The 14,578-nt window shown below is 44.7% G+C and overlaps 1 long non-coding RNA gene across 1 annotated transcript; it reads left to right on the forward strand.

Moving 5' to 3' along the window:
* The first annotated feature begins 152 nt into the window (after positions 1-152).
* LOC309690489 lies at positions 153-3,172 on the forward strand. The gene is made up of 2 exons (XR_014271740.1): positions 153-597; positions 1,307-3,172. It is a non-coding gene; the product is annotated as an uncharacterized lncRNA (long non-coding RNA).
* Positions 3,173-14,578: the final 11,406 nt, after the last annotated feature.

Below are 14,578 nucleotides of genomic sequence, written 5' to 3' on the forward strand. Positions count from 1 at the left end.
CATCTTGAATTATTTCTAATTTAGAAAATGCTTAAAATAACTGACTTTGGCCCAAAGCCTTTGATACATGTTACTTATTGTTCGAAATTATGGCAATTTTATCACAGTCAGCATAAAGGAACACACACACACACACACACACACACACACACACACACACACAATTATGACCTCAGGTCAGAGCAGCGTTCAGGGCCAGGGTGAAAGCGCCCCCAGGACACAGATCTAATTCTGGGGTCAGTTAAGAGGTCCCCAGCTGATGACCGGAGAGGTGTGACTGGGCTATAGACACTGAGCAAGTTAGCGAGGTGCTGGAAGCCAAACCACTGAGAGCTTTACGACCTAACAGAAGGATTTTAAAAGTAATTGTGCGTCGAGCTGGGAGCCAAAGAAGTGACTTCAGTAGGGGAGACCGGGGATGGTTGTAACGTGGGTCAGTTGTAACACTTCTAATTTCTCCAATCAGGGCTAAGTTTCAAATCATGTGATTCACTCTGTACATGCGCAATTCAGTTCTTCTATCACTGGTGAAAAATCAGCACCCTTCGACAAACACAGACAATTTTAGAAGAAAGAAACTAATTTGTATGCCAAAAAGTAAGTTTTTTGACTTTATTTCATTTTCTAATAGCACTAACTGCTTTGCAGTTAAACTCATCAAACTTAAATTATGTTATTTGTATGTCTATGGGGATATATTCTGTGCATGTCTTTAGTGCTAATGTTTTAGGTGTTAGCTGTAATGCGAGCTAGATCGTGGCTATAGGAGTCTGGGTCAGTTGTAACAGCAACAGCCTGGGTTAGTTGTAACAACCATGCAAATGTTACAACTTACCCCACTATTACTTTAACTCATATTTTTTTGTTTTCTTTGAATTACAGTATGCCTAGGTCATGGAAAAGACAGACTGACCGAGGGGTGCCTCTCAGTATTTTGGAGAGAGCATCAAATGATGTTAGAAATCAGGGAAAGTCCACCAGATCTGTGGCAAAATTGTATGGCATTTGCCATGTCACTTTGCACCGATTTTGTAAAGAGAGGAAGAAGGTGGAAGAGCAGGGATCAATGGAACTCCCACGTGTAGGATACCATAGTGGAAAGAAGGTCTTCACTGATGAACAAGAGAAGGAATTAACAGAATACCTGATGAGAGCTGCAGATGCATTTTATGGACTATGTCCACGTGAGGTAAGCAGATAGGAAGCAATAAAGGATAAGACAAGGGAAAGTTAGAAATTTGTAATGGTAGCAATTTAAAATATAGTATATCAGAAATACTAACATATTTCATGATTAAAATTACAGGTAAAAGAACTGGCATATCAGCTTGCAGTGAAACATGGATGCAAATATCCAAAGTCATGGGACAAATTCTCAAGGGCTGGACCAGACTGGTTCTCAGCCTACATGAAACGAAACCCAACTTTGTCCATTAGAAGTGCTGAGGCTACAAGTCTGGCACGGGCCACCAGTTTTAATCAACACAATGTAGCAATGTTTTTCAAAAAATTTGATGAAGTGCTAAAGAGACACACCTTAACAGCAAATGACATATTGATGAGACTGGCATAACAACTGTGCAAACCCCGGACAGAGTGATTGCAAAACGTGGCACTAAACAAGTTGGTGCAATGACATCGGCAGAGAGAGGTTCACTGGTCACCCTTGCATGTGCAGTTAATGCCATTGGCAACACAATTCCTCCAATGTTTGTGTTCCCACGCATACGTTATGCAGACCACTTTGTCAGAGATGGGCCAGTAGGAAGTATTGGCAGTGGAAATAAGTCAGGATGGATGCAAGAAACAGAGTTCCTCATCTTTTTAAAGCACTTTGCAAACCACACCAAGGTCAGCAATGAAAGAAAAGTGATTCTTCTCATGGATAACCACAGTTCACACCTGTCAATTGCAGCCATTGACTTCTGCAAGAGCAATGGAATTGTGATGCTCACATTTCCCCCTCACTGCAGTCACAAACTCCAACCACTTGACAGGAGTGTTTATGGCCCACTGAAAAAGATGGTGAACAGTGCAAGTGATTCCTGGATGAGAATGAATCCAGGAAAGACCATAACAATATATGAAATACCAGGTCTTGTCAGGACGGCACTTCCAGCAGCAGCTACACCAAAGAATATACAGGCTGGATTCCAGTGCTGTGGAATTTGGCCATACAATCCAAACATATTTGAGGACAGTGACTTTGCTCCATCACAGGTCACAGATCGTCCTTCTCCAGCAGTCCATATGGACATTTCTCCAGCTGACCAACAGTCCGCTCCTATTGCTGCTCATCTCACCAGTCCTACAGCTGACGACATGACCACTCCTCCAGATGCTCACATCTCCAGTCTCCCAACTGACCTCCAAGCTGCTCCCTCATCAGGCTGTGATGAAAACCCACAGACCTCCTTGGGCTTTAACCCAGAAGATGTGCGACCCTTACCAAAAGCTGGACCTAGAAAAACCCCTTCAACGGGAAGAAAAAGGAAACAAACAGCAATACTCACTGATACACCAGTTAAGATGGCCCTTGAAGCAGACCAGAGAAGCAGGAAAATAAGTTTTCCAAAGAAGAGGCTGTGCCAGAAACAAGGCAAATCCACTCCCACAAACCTAAAACAATCCAAGCATTCCACATCACGAAAGAAAAATCAGAAAATGAATAACACTGAACAGGACAACACAGATTCCTCAGATGCTGCTGAGAATTTCTGTATTGTGTGCATGGAAAACTTCAATAACTCAAAGCCAAAAGAAGCTTGGGTTAAGTGCCTGACCTGTGCACTGTGGGCTCATGAGGCCTGCACTCCAGGACAGCCATACATCTGTCACCACTGTGATTCTGATGGTGATTAAAAACTTGACAGAAACACATACAGTTCATTTGATGAAGCTGGTGCACAGCTACATTTTTTCAGGTTAATTATTATGTTCAAATGTGGCAAGAGTTGTCGGTTATAATCCCCACCGAGCCAATGAAGACTCAATGAAGGCCAACCAAAATTATTGAAAAATTCAGTTGGTGAAAAGTTTTTGTTACAGTATGTTCAAAATCTATATTTCTGCACTCTGTCACACACTCCTACACACACTCACAAACACACAAATAGCTACATAAATGTTTATAAGTGCATTCAGGTGTTGAATAAAATAGATTACATCTTAAGATTTTGTCAGTACCCTTATTTCATTGTGTTACATCTCACCCCGGGGTATGTTACAACTAACCCAGACTATGGGGTTAATTGTAACATTTCACTCTTTGTGTTTGAGGCCATACCATGCAATGGGTAATTGTGCTGCAGAGAAAATAGCTGCACTATTTAATAGCAGAGACATGTAAATACTTTGAATTACATTTTGAATCCACTACCTTAAAAGATCTCCAAGCTACAGACAGAAATGTCAAAAATGTTACAACTATCCCCGGTCTCCCCTACTGCAGTACTGTGGTCACATGTCTGTGTAGGTGTGAGGACTCTGGCTGCTGCAGGTGATTTGGATCATCCAGCAAACAGAGTCAGCTGTTTGCTTTAGGTCAGGATGCGTGGGTCGGTCTAAGATGACGTCATAAGTTCAGTTTCTCCCGGAGCACGATTCATACAGTTGTGTTTCTATTCGCTGACGCACAGGTATAACACGCACTGTGTAGCGTGCTAATGCAGAGCTAAACAGTGGAAGCTGTCTGATGATCATCTTGGGGAAATATTACTGTTATTTTACCCAGAGAGATTTAACAAATAAAGTGTTATTAGGCTCAGATACCCGGGTGTTTTTTTTACAGCAGTGGCCTTTACTAGGGTGACCATAGTTTGATTTCCAAAAAAGAGGACACTTGGCTCAGTCATGATGAAGAACTTTAACAATACTGTTTGCTTAAAGAAACCTTAACACATTTAAACAAGTCAACAAGGGCACAAAAACCCAACTCAAAACCCACTGGAATTAAATAATGGTACAGAAATAAGGCTTCATCATCTTTATAAGAAAAATTACCGGGACCGTACGAGGGAAATTTATTTTTGCAGTTTATCTGAAAAGCTCCACTTGCGCTTTGACGACTTTTAAACATCATCAGGGGCGCGCTGTCTGTCCGGTCTGTGAGTCTGTGAGGGGTCAGAACGATGACAATGAGACCAAACAGACCGAATTAACCCTGCTGCTGACTCTTGTCTCCACAAGATGGCACCATGCACAAAGAAACTGACCCCAAAGTCTGAGTTTGTGTGGAGAGTTTCGTTCAGTCACACAGCAGCATATGCTGTGCCTGAAATTAGAGCATGAATTAAACTGAAAGTCTCTGCATTTCTGAACTTGTAATAATATTTGCAACAAATTGTTGTTAATTTTCTTGTTAGTGTATTTTTTTTTCTGACATCTGATCTGTTTGAGAAGTTCAACATGAGGATGTGCGTCTTAAGAAAAAGTTTGTGAGTGGTTTAATAAGGCAGAACAAAAAATCATTTGTGTCTCTATCTTCAAGGCAATCTGTGCGCGCGTGTGCGCGTGTGCGCGCGTGCATGCGTGTGTATGTGTGTGTATGTGTGCGTGTGTGTGTGCGTGTGTGTGTGTGAGAGGGAGTAAAACCCATCTGGCTGGTCCTTCTATCTCTTTGCAAACAGGCAGCAATACCACAGGCCCTGTGGACACGAGCTGGACGAAGAAGAAAGAGCCAGAAGACCCGCTCCGGGTCTTCTGGCTCTTTCTTCTTCGTCCAGCTCGTGTCCACAGGGCAGAACAAAAAATCATCCCCTCTGCTCTGCCCTCCTCACCATTTGAAAGCTCCTTTCAAATGGTGAGGAGGGCAGAGCAGATAAGATCTGCTATAATAAAGTTACTGTTCTGCCAGTAATGCTGATGAATCACAGTGAACAGTCACTGAGACTCTCTGTGTTTGTCGTGTTTTGTAAAAAAGTGAAAGACTGAATTCACATTCGAAAAGTTTTTATTTCTTATGAAAATCTTGATGAAAAAACTAAACTGTAGGTCGTCTTTGCAACAGCAGCAGCAAAATATCTGGAGGAGGAGACGCCGGTGATCCAACTCATTTCATCATATAAACCACAATCTTACAACCAATGACTGCGTTAAAGATTCAGAGACAGAAACGTCCTTGTGCTTCAGAGTGAAACTGCCAAAAGTGTTGGAAACTTCTAAAACCGTGTTCACGCAGTGGGACCACATGCCACCACACACATTCATCTGCTCCATCCGTGTACCCACAAATGCACATTGTATGGGAATAGAATCCCTCAATGTGTTGACCAAATCTAATCTAATAATCAAAGTTCAGCAATGATGTTATCATTACTCACAAATGGATGTGACGCATTTGGAGAGCATATACTCTCTCCCAGTCTTACCGGAGTTCTGCTGTTATTGGATTAAAAAGAACACAGTCCAAATGGTTATCCTCCAGCAAATTAGGAAAGTTTAGTAGTTCTTCATATCTATAATCAGCTGCATGGAATTTATTATAATACATTCAGAGGCCCATTTCTGGGGATTAAAGTACTTTGAGATGTAAAAATAGATTAAAAAGATCACTTTAGCTGTTGGACAAATTTATCAGACCATAAAAACAAGAAAACAAAAGTATTTTGGGAAAAATAAAAAGTCTATTTTTATTAATTATACCTGGATTTTGTTGAGAAGTCTGAAAACAATCAAGCTACTAAATGTCAATTAAACAAGTGTAATCTTAGTCTAAAAATAAACATGTTTTACTTTTTCTTCAGCTTTTTGTGAGATGCTTGTTTAAAAATTAATAACAATAACTGATTAAAAAGCTTGAGCAAACCGGTGGATTAAAACCTACAGAAACTGAAAATGAAATGTTAGTTCAGGGCAGCTGTGACATAATCCTGACAATGTGCGGTGGTCTGAATGTGTACAGCGCTGTATGGGTGGTAAGGTGCAGGATAACGCCGTCATCCTGCACGACTGAGGAACATAGTGAACCGCAGATGACGAAAGCTCACATCTGGCTTCCTAAAGGTGGATTAATTCAGCCACAAGCCTACCAAAATAAAATCTAGTCTCCTTAGACTTTCAAAGTAAATCATCATGAGGCAGTCCTCCTCCCTCAGGACTCTGTGGAGGCATCTGGAGGACAAGTGTTCATCTACTGGTCAGAAGGTCAGTGGTTCGATTCCTGCAGCCCACGTGCAAAATACCGAATCCCGATGCTTCCTGTGGAGTGAGTTTGTGATAGAACCAAGTTTTATTCTGAGCAGAGAATAAAACTGTGTCATCATCAAACCAAAGCAGGTGCAGCAATTTCTATTTAAACAAAAGTCATTTAAATTACTTGCATCATTCTCCATCCATCCATTTTCATCCGCTTTATCCGAGGCCGGGTCGCGGGGGCAGCAGCCTAAGCAAAGAGGCCCAGACCTCCCTCTCCCCAGCCACCTCCTCCAGCTTATCCGGGGGAATACCAAGGCGTTCCCAGGCCAGCCGAGAGATATAATCTCTCCAGCGTGTCCTGGGTCTGCCCCGGGGCCTCCTCCCGGTGGGACATGCCTGGAACACCTCACCCAGGAGGCGCCCAGGGGGCATCCTTGTCAGATGCCCGAACCACCTCAGCTGGCTCCTTTCAATGTGGAGCAGCAGCTGCTCTACTCTGAGCCCCTCCCGGATGGCCGAACTTCTCACCCTATCTCTAAGGGAGAGGCCAGCCACCCTTTGGAGGAAGCTCATTTCTTTTTTTTTTTTTTTTTTTTTTTTTTTTGTATGACATCAGAAACAGCAGTATGCGACATTACGTGATGGCAGAGCTTCAGTTCATCCTTTGTCTTTTTTTTTTTTTTTTTTTTTTTTTTTAATAAATAGGACAGGGGGAATGAATGAGAGAGAGAGGGGGAGAGAAAGAAAGAAAACCAAAGGGGAGAAGAGACGGTGAGAAGGGGGGGGAAGAGAGAGAAAAAAAAAAAGAACTCCTGGGTCACCTGTATGGAGAAAAAAAAACAAACAAACAAAACAAACAAACAGAGGAGACAGCAAACAACAAAAAGCAACATAATAATAGAGAAAACAAAGCACCATCACAATAAACTAGCTAGTCATAGATATCAGTATTTACTAAGTAATAAACGATATTGTGCAGCACGCAAGATAGACAGCGCACAGTGTGCTTTGAGGCAGCAGCCAAGAAAGCTTTAGTCCGCGTCTGTGAATACCCATGTGTGCATACCTGTGTGGATCAGCATGCTTGCATTCCAAAGGTTTCTCCATGTAATGATCTGCTAGGGAGTGTGGGGGGGCCACAGCCCCGTCCTCCAGGGTGTGAAGCGGGTATGGAGGAGATCAAAACTCCAGACATCCAGAGGCCCCCAGAACACAAGAGACCAAGGAAGACCATGGAGGAAGCTCATTTCTGCCACTTGTATCCGCGATCTCGTTCTTTCGGTCACTACCCACAGCTCGTGGCCATAGGTGAGGGTAGGGACGTAGATCGACCGGTAAATTGAGAACTTCGCTTTTACACTCAGCTCCCTCTTCACCACGACGGACCGGTGCAGCGTCCGCATTACTGCAGCTGCAGCCCCAATCCGTCTGTCGATCTCCGGCTCCCTTCTCCCATCACTCGCGAACAAGACCCCGAGATACTTGAACTCCTCCACTTGGGGCAGGAACTCATCCCCGACCCGGAGTGGGCACTCCACCCTTTTCCGGCTGAGAACCATGACCTCAGATTTGGAGGTGCTGATCCTCATTCCCGCTGCTTCACACTCGGCTGCGAACCGTTCCAGTGCGAGCTGGAGGCCCTCACCCGATGAAGCCAACAGAACCACATCATCTGCAAAAATCAGAGATGAGATTCTGAGGCCACCAAAGCGAAAGCCCTCCACCACTTGGCATCATTCTCCAGTATTTGTATAACTTCACCAGATAAAAGGACATCAACCCTGTTTTCACTTGTAAATGCTATAACTGCTTTGATTCCATCTACACTGCAGACTTCTCCCACAATTCCACCCAGTGCTTCCTGCAGAAGTTCTCTGATGACTCTGCAATAGTCGGCCTCATCACTGATGGGGACGACAAGGAGTACAGAGGACTGACTCAAGACTTTGTGGACTGGTGCCAGCTGAACTACCTCCAGATCAACGCCAGTAAAACCAAGGAACTGGTGGTAGACTTCCGCAGGCACAAGCATTCTCCACTGCAACCACTGAACATCCAGGGTATGGACATTGAGGCTGTGGACAGCTACAGGTACCTTGGTGTTCATCTGAACAACAGACTGGACTGGACTCATAACTCCAAGTTCCAAGTTCCAAGTTCAACTTTATTGTCACTTCAACCATATACAGTTTAAAAATACACAGTGAGGCGAAACAACGTTCCTCCAGGAACCAAGGTGCTACAAGACAAGTTAGTGCAAAAAAAAAATATATATATAATATATCTAGTAATAATATTGTGCAAAAGAGCATTTACAGGTTGGTGTGTGCGATGGTTTGGTGGTGTAGGTCAGTGTGTTTGCGCTTTGTGTTGGTTAGTCAGTCCAGTCTCAATGTTTTGAGGTATTTGAGTTAAGCTGAGTGATAATGTTAGTGTATGTGTGTGTGTGCGTGTTTATCAGTCAGTCCCTTTTTGCTGAGGAGACGGATGGCTTGTGGAAAAAAGCTGTTGCACAGTCTGGATGTGTGTGCCCGAATGCTTCGGTACCTTTTTCCAGATGGCAGGAGTGTAAAGAGTGTGTGAGAGGGGTGTGTCCGATCAGCCACAATGCTGGTGGCTTTGCGAATGCAGCGTATGGTGTAGATGTCCTCAATAGAGGGTAGAGAGACCCCGATGATCTTCTCTGCTGTTCCCACTATCCGCTGTAGGGTCTTGCGGTCTGATATGGCACAGCTCCCAAACCAGACAGTGATGCAGCCGCTCAGGATGCTCTCAATAGTTCCTCTATAGAAGGTGGTCAGGATCGGTGGTGGAAGCCGGGCCTTTCTCAGTCTTCTCAGAAAGAAGAGACGCTGTTGGGCTTTCTTGTGCAGGGAGCTGGTGTTGAGGGACCAGCCGAGGTCCTTCTCCAGGTGTACGCCCAGGAATTTGGTGCTGTCGACGATCTCCACAGAGGAGCCGTTGATGCTCAGCGGTGAGTGGTCGCCTCGTGTCCTCCTAAAGTCAACAACCATCTCTTTTGTCTTGTCAACATTCAGAGACAGGTTGTTGTCCTTACACCAGTCCGTTAGCCTCTGCACTTCCTCTCTGTACGCTGACTCGTCGTTCTTGCTAATGAGACCCACCACGGTCGTGTCATCAGCGAATTTAATGATGTGATTTGAACTGTGTGTTGCTACACAGTCATGAGTCAGCAGTGTGAACAGCAGAGGACTGAGCACACAGCCTTGTGGGGTCCCAGTGCTCAGTGTGGTGGTGCTGGAGGTGCAGTTCCCGATCCGTACTGACTGAGGCCTTCCGGTCAGAAAGTCCAGGATCCAGTTGCAGAGGGAGGTGTTCAGGCCTAACAGGCTCAGCTTTCCGATCAGTTGATTGGGGATGATCGTGTTAAATGCTGAGCTGAAATCTATGTACAGCATTCGGACGTGTGAGTCCTTCTTGTCCAAGTGTGTCAGGGCAAGATGGAGTGCAGTGGAGATGGCGTCGTCCGTTGAGCGGTTATGGCGGTATGCAAATTGCATTGGGTCCAGTGAGGGGGGCAGCAGGGTCTTGATGTGTCTCATGACGAGCCGTTCGAAGCACTTCATGATGGTGGGTGTAAGTGCGATAGGGCGGTAGTCATTGAGACAGGACACAGAAGACTTCTTGGGCACGGGGACGATGGTGGTGGCCTTGAAGCACGTGGGGACAACGGCACTGCTCAGAGAGATGTTGAAGATGTCGGTGAGAACATTTGCCAGCTGATCAGCACATTCTCTGAGCACTCTGCCTGGGATGTTGTCTGGTCCAGCAGCTTTACGTGGATTGACTCTGCGTAGAGTTTTCCTCACCTCAGCTGTAGTGAGACACAGGACCTGGTCGTTCGGAGGAGGGGTGGTCTTCCTCGCCGCCACGTCGTTCTGCCTGTCGAACCGAGCATAGAAGTTGTTAAGCACATCTGGGAGGGAGCCGTCACTGTCACAGGCAGGTGGTGTCGTCCTGTAGTTAGCGATGGCTTGTAAGCCCTGCCACATGCGTCGTGTGTCGCCGCTGTCCTTAAAGTGGTTGTGGATTCTCTGGGCGTGTGCGCGCTTCGCCTCTCTGATGGCCCGAGAAAGTTCAGCCCTCGCTCTTCTAAGCGCCACCTTATCTCCCTCTTTGAAGGCAGAGTCTCGGGTCCTTAGAAGTGCACGCACTTCCGCAGTAATCCACGGTTTCTGGTTGGGTCGTGAGATGATGATCTTGGAGACAGTGACGTCATCGGTGCACTTGTTGATATAGCTGGACACTGATGATGTGTACTCCTCCAAGTCAGTGAAGTCGCCGTAACTCAGACGCCCTCTACAGGAAAGGGCAGAGCAGGCTGTACCTGCTGCGGAGACTCAGGTCGTTTGGGGTGGAGGGCCCACTCCTGAAGACCTTCTATGACTCTGTTGTGGCTTCTGCTATCTTTTATGGCGTGGTCTGCTGGGGCGGCAGCATCTCTGCTGGGGACAGGAAGAGACTGAACAGGGTGATCCGAAGGGCCAGCTCTGTTCTAGGATGCCCTCTGGACCCAGTGGAGGTGGTGAGTGACAGGAGAACGGCGGCTAAGCTGTCATCCCTGTTGGACAACATCTCCCACCCCATGCAGCAGACTGTGACAGCACTGAGCAGCTCCTTCAGTGGGAGACTGCGGCACCCACGGTGTGGGACGGAGAGATTTCGCAGGTCTTTCCTCCCCACTGCTGTCAGACTCCATAATAAAGACTTTAACTGAACAAACACACACATCCATACATGTGCAATAACACTAAGTGCAATAATCTTTTCTGGCATCGTTGTATTTTTACTCAGTTGTATATAGCATTCGTATTCTATTTTTATCTTATTGTATATTTTTTATTCTATTTTATTCTACTGTATATAGTATTTTATTTTATTCTATTCTGTACAGTTGTGTACTGTATTTATTCTTATTGTATTCTAATTTTTGCCTCATAACTTTTGCACTGTCCACTTCCTGCTGTGACAAAACAAATTTCCCACGTGTGGGACTAATAAAGGTTATCTTATCTTATCTTATCTTATCTTATTGCTCATACCGAGGCTGCCGGCTCTGGATGGCTTTAGCCTCGTTAGCGTCTTTGAAATGTCTGTGAGTAGCAGGCTGAAGGTGATTTAGTGTCTGATTAGAAAAGGTCATTACCTGCTTACTCGAACCACAAGTCAAACCCATCACCATCAGTTCTGCAGATTTATAGATGATTCTTCCAGATAGCTGGGAGATCCAAGTGTCTGCAAACTGTTATGATCCAAATAATGTGTCAAATTATGACAGAGTTACGGAGCTGACACTTGGCAAACACTAAATTATACAGCTTTTGTTGACTGATCGTAGACAGGGTTTACTTTCATTACTTGCTCTAACAAGAACATTTTGCATAACTTCAGTTCTTTCCTCTCTGAAAACAGACTTTCTGCTCCTGGACATGTAAAATCATGTGGCAGCAGGAGGTATTAATATTTTATACTACAATCTCTCTCACACTTTCAGTGTGTGTGTGTGTGTGTGTGTGTGTGCCAGTTATGAAGGAATTTCATGAACATGCCTTTCTCCTGGGGATTCCAGGGATGACTGTGGTTTGTTTTAAAAAGGTTAGGACCATCATGTGTTTCTTATTTAGACCTAATTCTCGTTGTCAAATAAAATATTAGTCCCTGTGGGATTTCAAATCATTTTTCGGTCATAATCACCCGGGAATGTGTTTCTGGGGACGAGCTTTGTGAGCAAGGTATTTTTCTCTGGAAAAACAAAAGGGTACACGTGTGGCACGCAGAAAGGAAAAATGGGAAGGAAAAAAAGAATCACATCCAGAGATAGGTGGTGCATTCTGGCAGACAGTAGGAATCTATTTCACGCCCAAATGAAAGCAGTGTCAGAGGGGGAATGTGTGTGTAGCATGTGCATGAGAGGTGTGGCAGGGCAGGGGTTAGGCCTGTTAGCTTGTCCTAGGTGGAGAAGGGTGGGAGGGAACACTTCATAATCGAGACCAATGTTCTTTTACTTCAATTGATGACAGACCACAGGGGAAAACACAGCTCGATGCACACACTTTTCCATTTAGCATTGTTTCTGTTCTGATGATCCTTGTAGGACACAATAATACGACACAGCAACCCAGTCACAAACATCTACGAGTCCGTGCACGAGGCATCCAGCACAGAGACGAGTCAAACACCCACGCAGGCAAAGCTGCTGTGATGTTTAGCAAGTACGATGTTTGCAAAGTTTAAGCCAGTTAGCATGTAAGCATGATAATACTTGCTCAGTACAGTCTCATAGTGCTGTGGGGGCATCCGAGCCATACACTGGAGGAAACTTTCATTCTGGACAACAGTTGTAGCTTGAACTTCCTCAAAGTTTACTATGGCAACAACGGTTGTAACTGCTGTTTGTTTCTCATGTAATCTCCAGGGAGTCGTTGAAATGAAACGTAAATTTAACGAATATTTAGATGAATCAGAGCCGGCTGTTGAACAAAACTAATCTAATAGGTCTGATCTTTGAACAGCTATTCAAAGATCAGACCTATTAGATTAGTTTTGTTCCAGCTGTTCATATGTATCAGTGTGATGTGCGGTGAAATAACAACGCACAGTGTTGGAGTTTGGGGTCAACAGAGGAAGCATCGGGACACCTAAAGACGTTTGGCCTACGACGCTGAGTCAGACGCCCATCGTGTCACCAGTAAATGCCTGCCTCCACTCTGCCACTCGGTTGTTCCCCAACTGCAAAATATCTTGTACAACAAAACTCATGTTATAAGTTTAATGTAATGACTAAAAAATGCACTGCTGGCAGCTTTTAGTGAAGCTCCTGTATCTATCAGGGCGTTCTCCATTGTAACACTGATCTAAGTCCCTACAGATGTATAATACATGCTGGAAGGACATGTCGCATATCTCCATACTGAGCTATGTGATTAAGATGAAACAGGGAGTGAACTACTGAGATGATGCCAGCCCGAGGAAAGACGGAGAGCAGAGTCGACTCAAACTAGAGAGCAGCGTCGACTCTGTTGGTGAGCATCTGTGTAAGTGTCTTTGTGCCGAACCCTTGCTGTAAAACTAACAAGCAGAGATAAGAGAAACATCGGTAGCCTAGTCACCAGAAATCCCTGTTATCCAGTGTCTGCCAAAGCTTACATGTTGTTGGACGGATTAAATATTGAGCAGGCAGTCACATGACTTCACTCTATTTTAGGTTAAAACATTGGTTTCGCTGAACTGTAGTTCTGCTGAAATGACCCGTTTTCCATGTCAACTCTATATGCACATCTGTAAGGGGTGAAACACAGAACTTCAAAATACCAGAAATTATTCAAACAAGGTCACTAGAGGTCACTTCAAGGAGGTCAGAGGGCTTTGGCCGAGCCCGTAGCGGTTAAAAGAGACAGACGTGTCAATGCTACACATCATGTACAATATGAATCTACTGTATGTGGGCTGAAGGCCATCTGGTTGGGGGCTGTGCAGTGTCTCCTCCCAGCAGGCAGCTAAAGCTGAGCCAAGACCCCAGGCCCAACACCCTGCTGGACTTTGAAATCAGATCTTTATTGTCCATAAAGCCTCAGCCAAGTATGAAGAATCAGCCCTCCCTAACAAAACACACTTATCCAGCAGAGCGAGGGGCAAGATGAGAAAGTGGGGCAGAGAGAGTGTGTAAGGTGGGTGAGATAACACCCAGTATAAAGCACAGTTCAATTGGCATGCTTATGCTCGCAACTATGCTGCAGTTATTTATAGATCATTGAGAGATAACTCAATTTTCATAACTTTCTAATTTTGTTGTGGTTGGTTCCAGCCGGCATATCAATGCAGCACTCTCCACGCAGCACAGCTCTGTCTGCTAAAACATCACACCATGTTCTGTTCCTGCCACTGGAGGCCAATTATCTGCTTCAGCGTGACTATGTGTTATGTGAGCTCCACAACCGAGAGGAACGAGGCAATGGAGACACGAAGCCTTACAGCTCAGCTAATGATAAACAAAACTTTCTGCAATCCGTATACGTTTGTCACTCCACCGGCAGACACCTTTCAGTTACAATAAAGCAATGAAAAAATACTGTTGCTTTGGTTAGATGCATTCAACTCTTTTCTTTGTGTAAGTAACAAGTTTAAACAGTTAGAGGTGCCAACATATCACTTCTGAGGAGTTGTGGATGCCAGAAAACACGGATAACATCAGGCCGAGCGAGGCCAGGATGTGAGACAGAAGCTGAACGGATCAGTCAACAAAGTCCATTTTGAACATTGTCTCAACAGTTAGAAAAACATCATTAGCTGTGCAAGAAGGCTGAATCAAATTAACACTAAGTTCCTGCTAATCTAATATTGCCCTAAGGTATTCTTCACACTGGTTTGCTGCGCTGCTGTTTGTACCAACTTGCTTTTTCCACTGCAAATCACTATCACGTCA

The sequence above is a fragment of the Aulonocara stuartgranti genome, assembly GCF_965226115.1.
Source record: "Aulonocara stuartgranti genome assembly, chromosome: 16".
NCBI lineage: Eukaryota > Metazoa > Chordata > Actinopteri > Cichliformes > Cichlidae > Aulonocara > Aulonocara stuartgranti.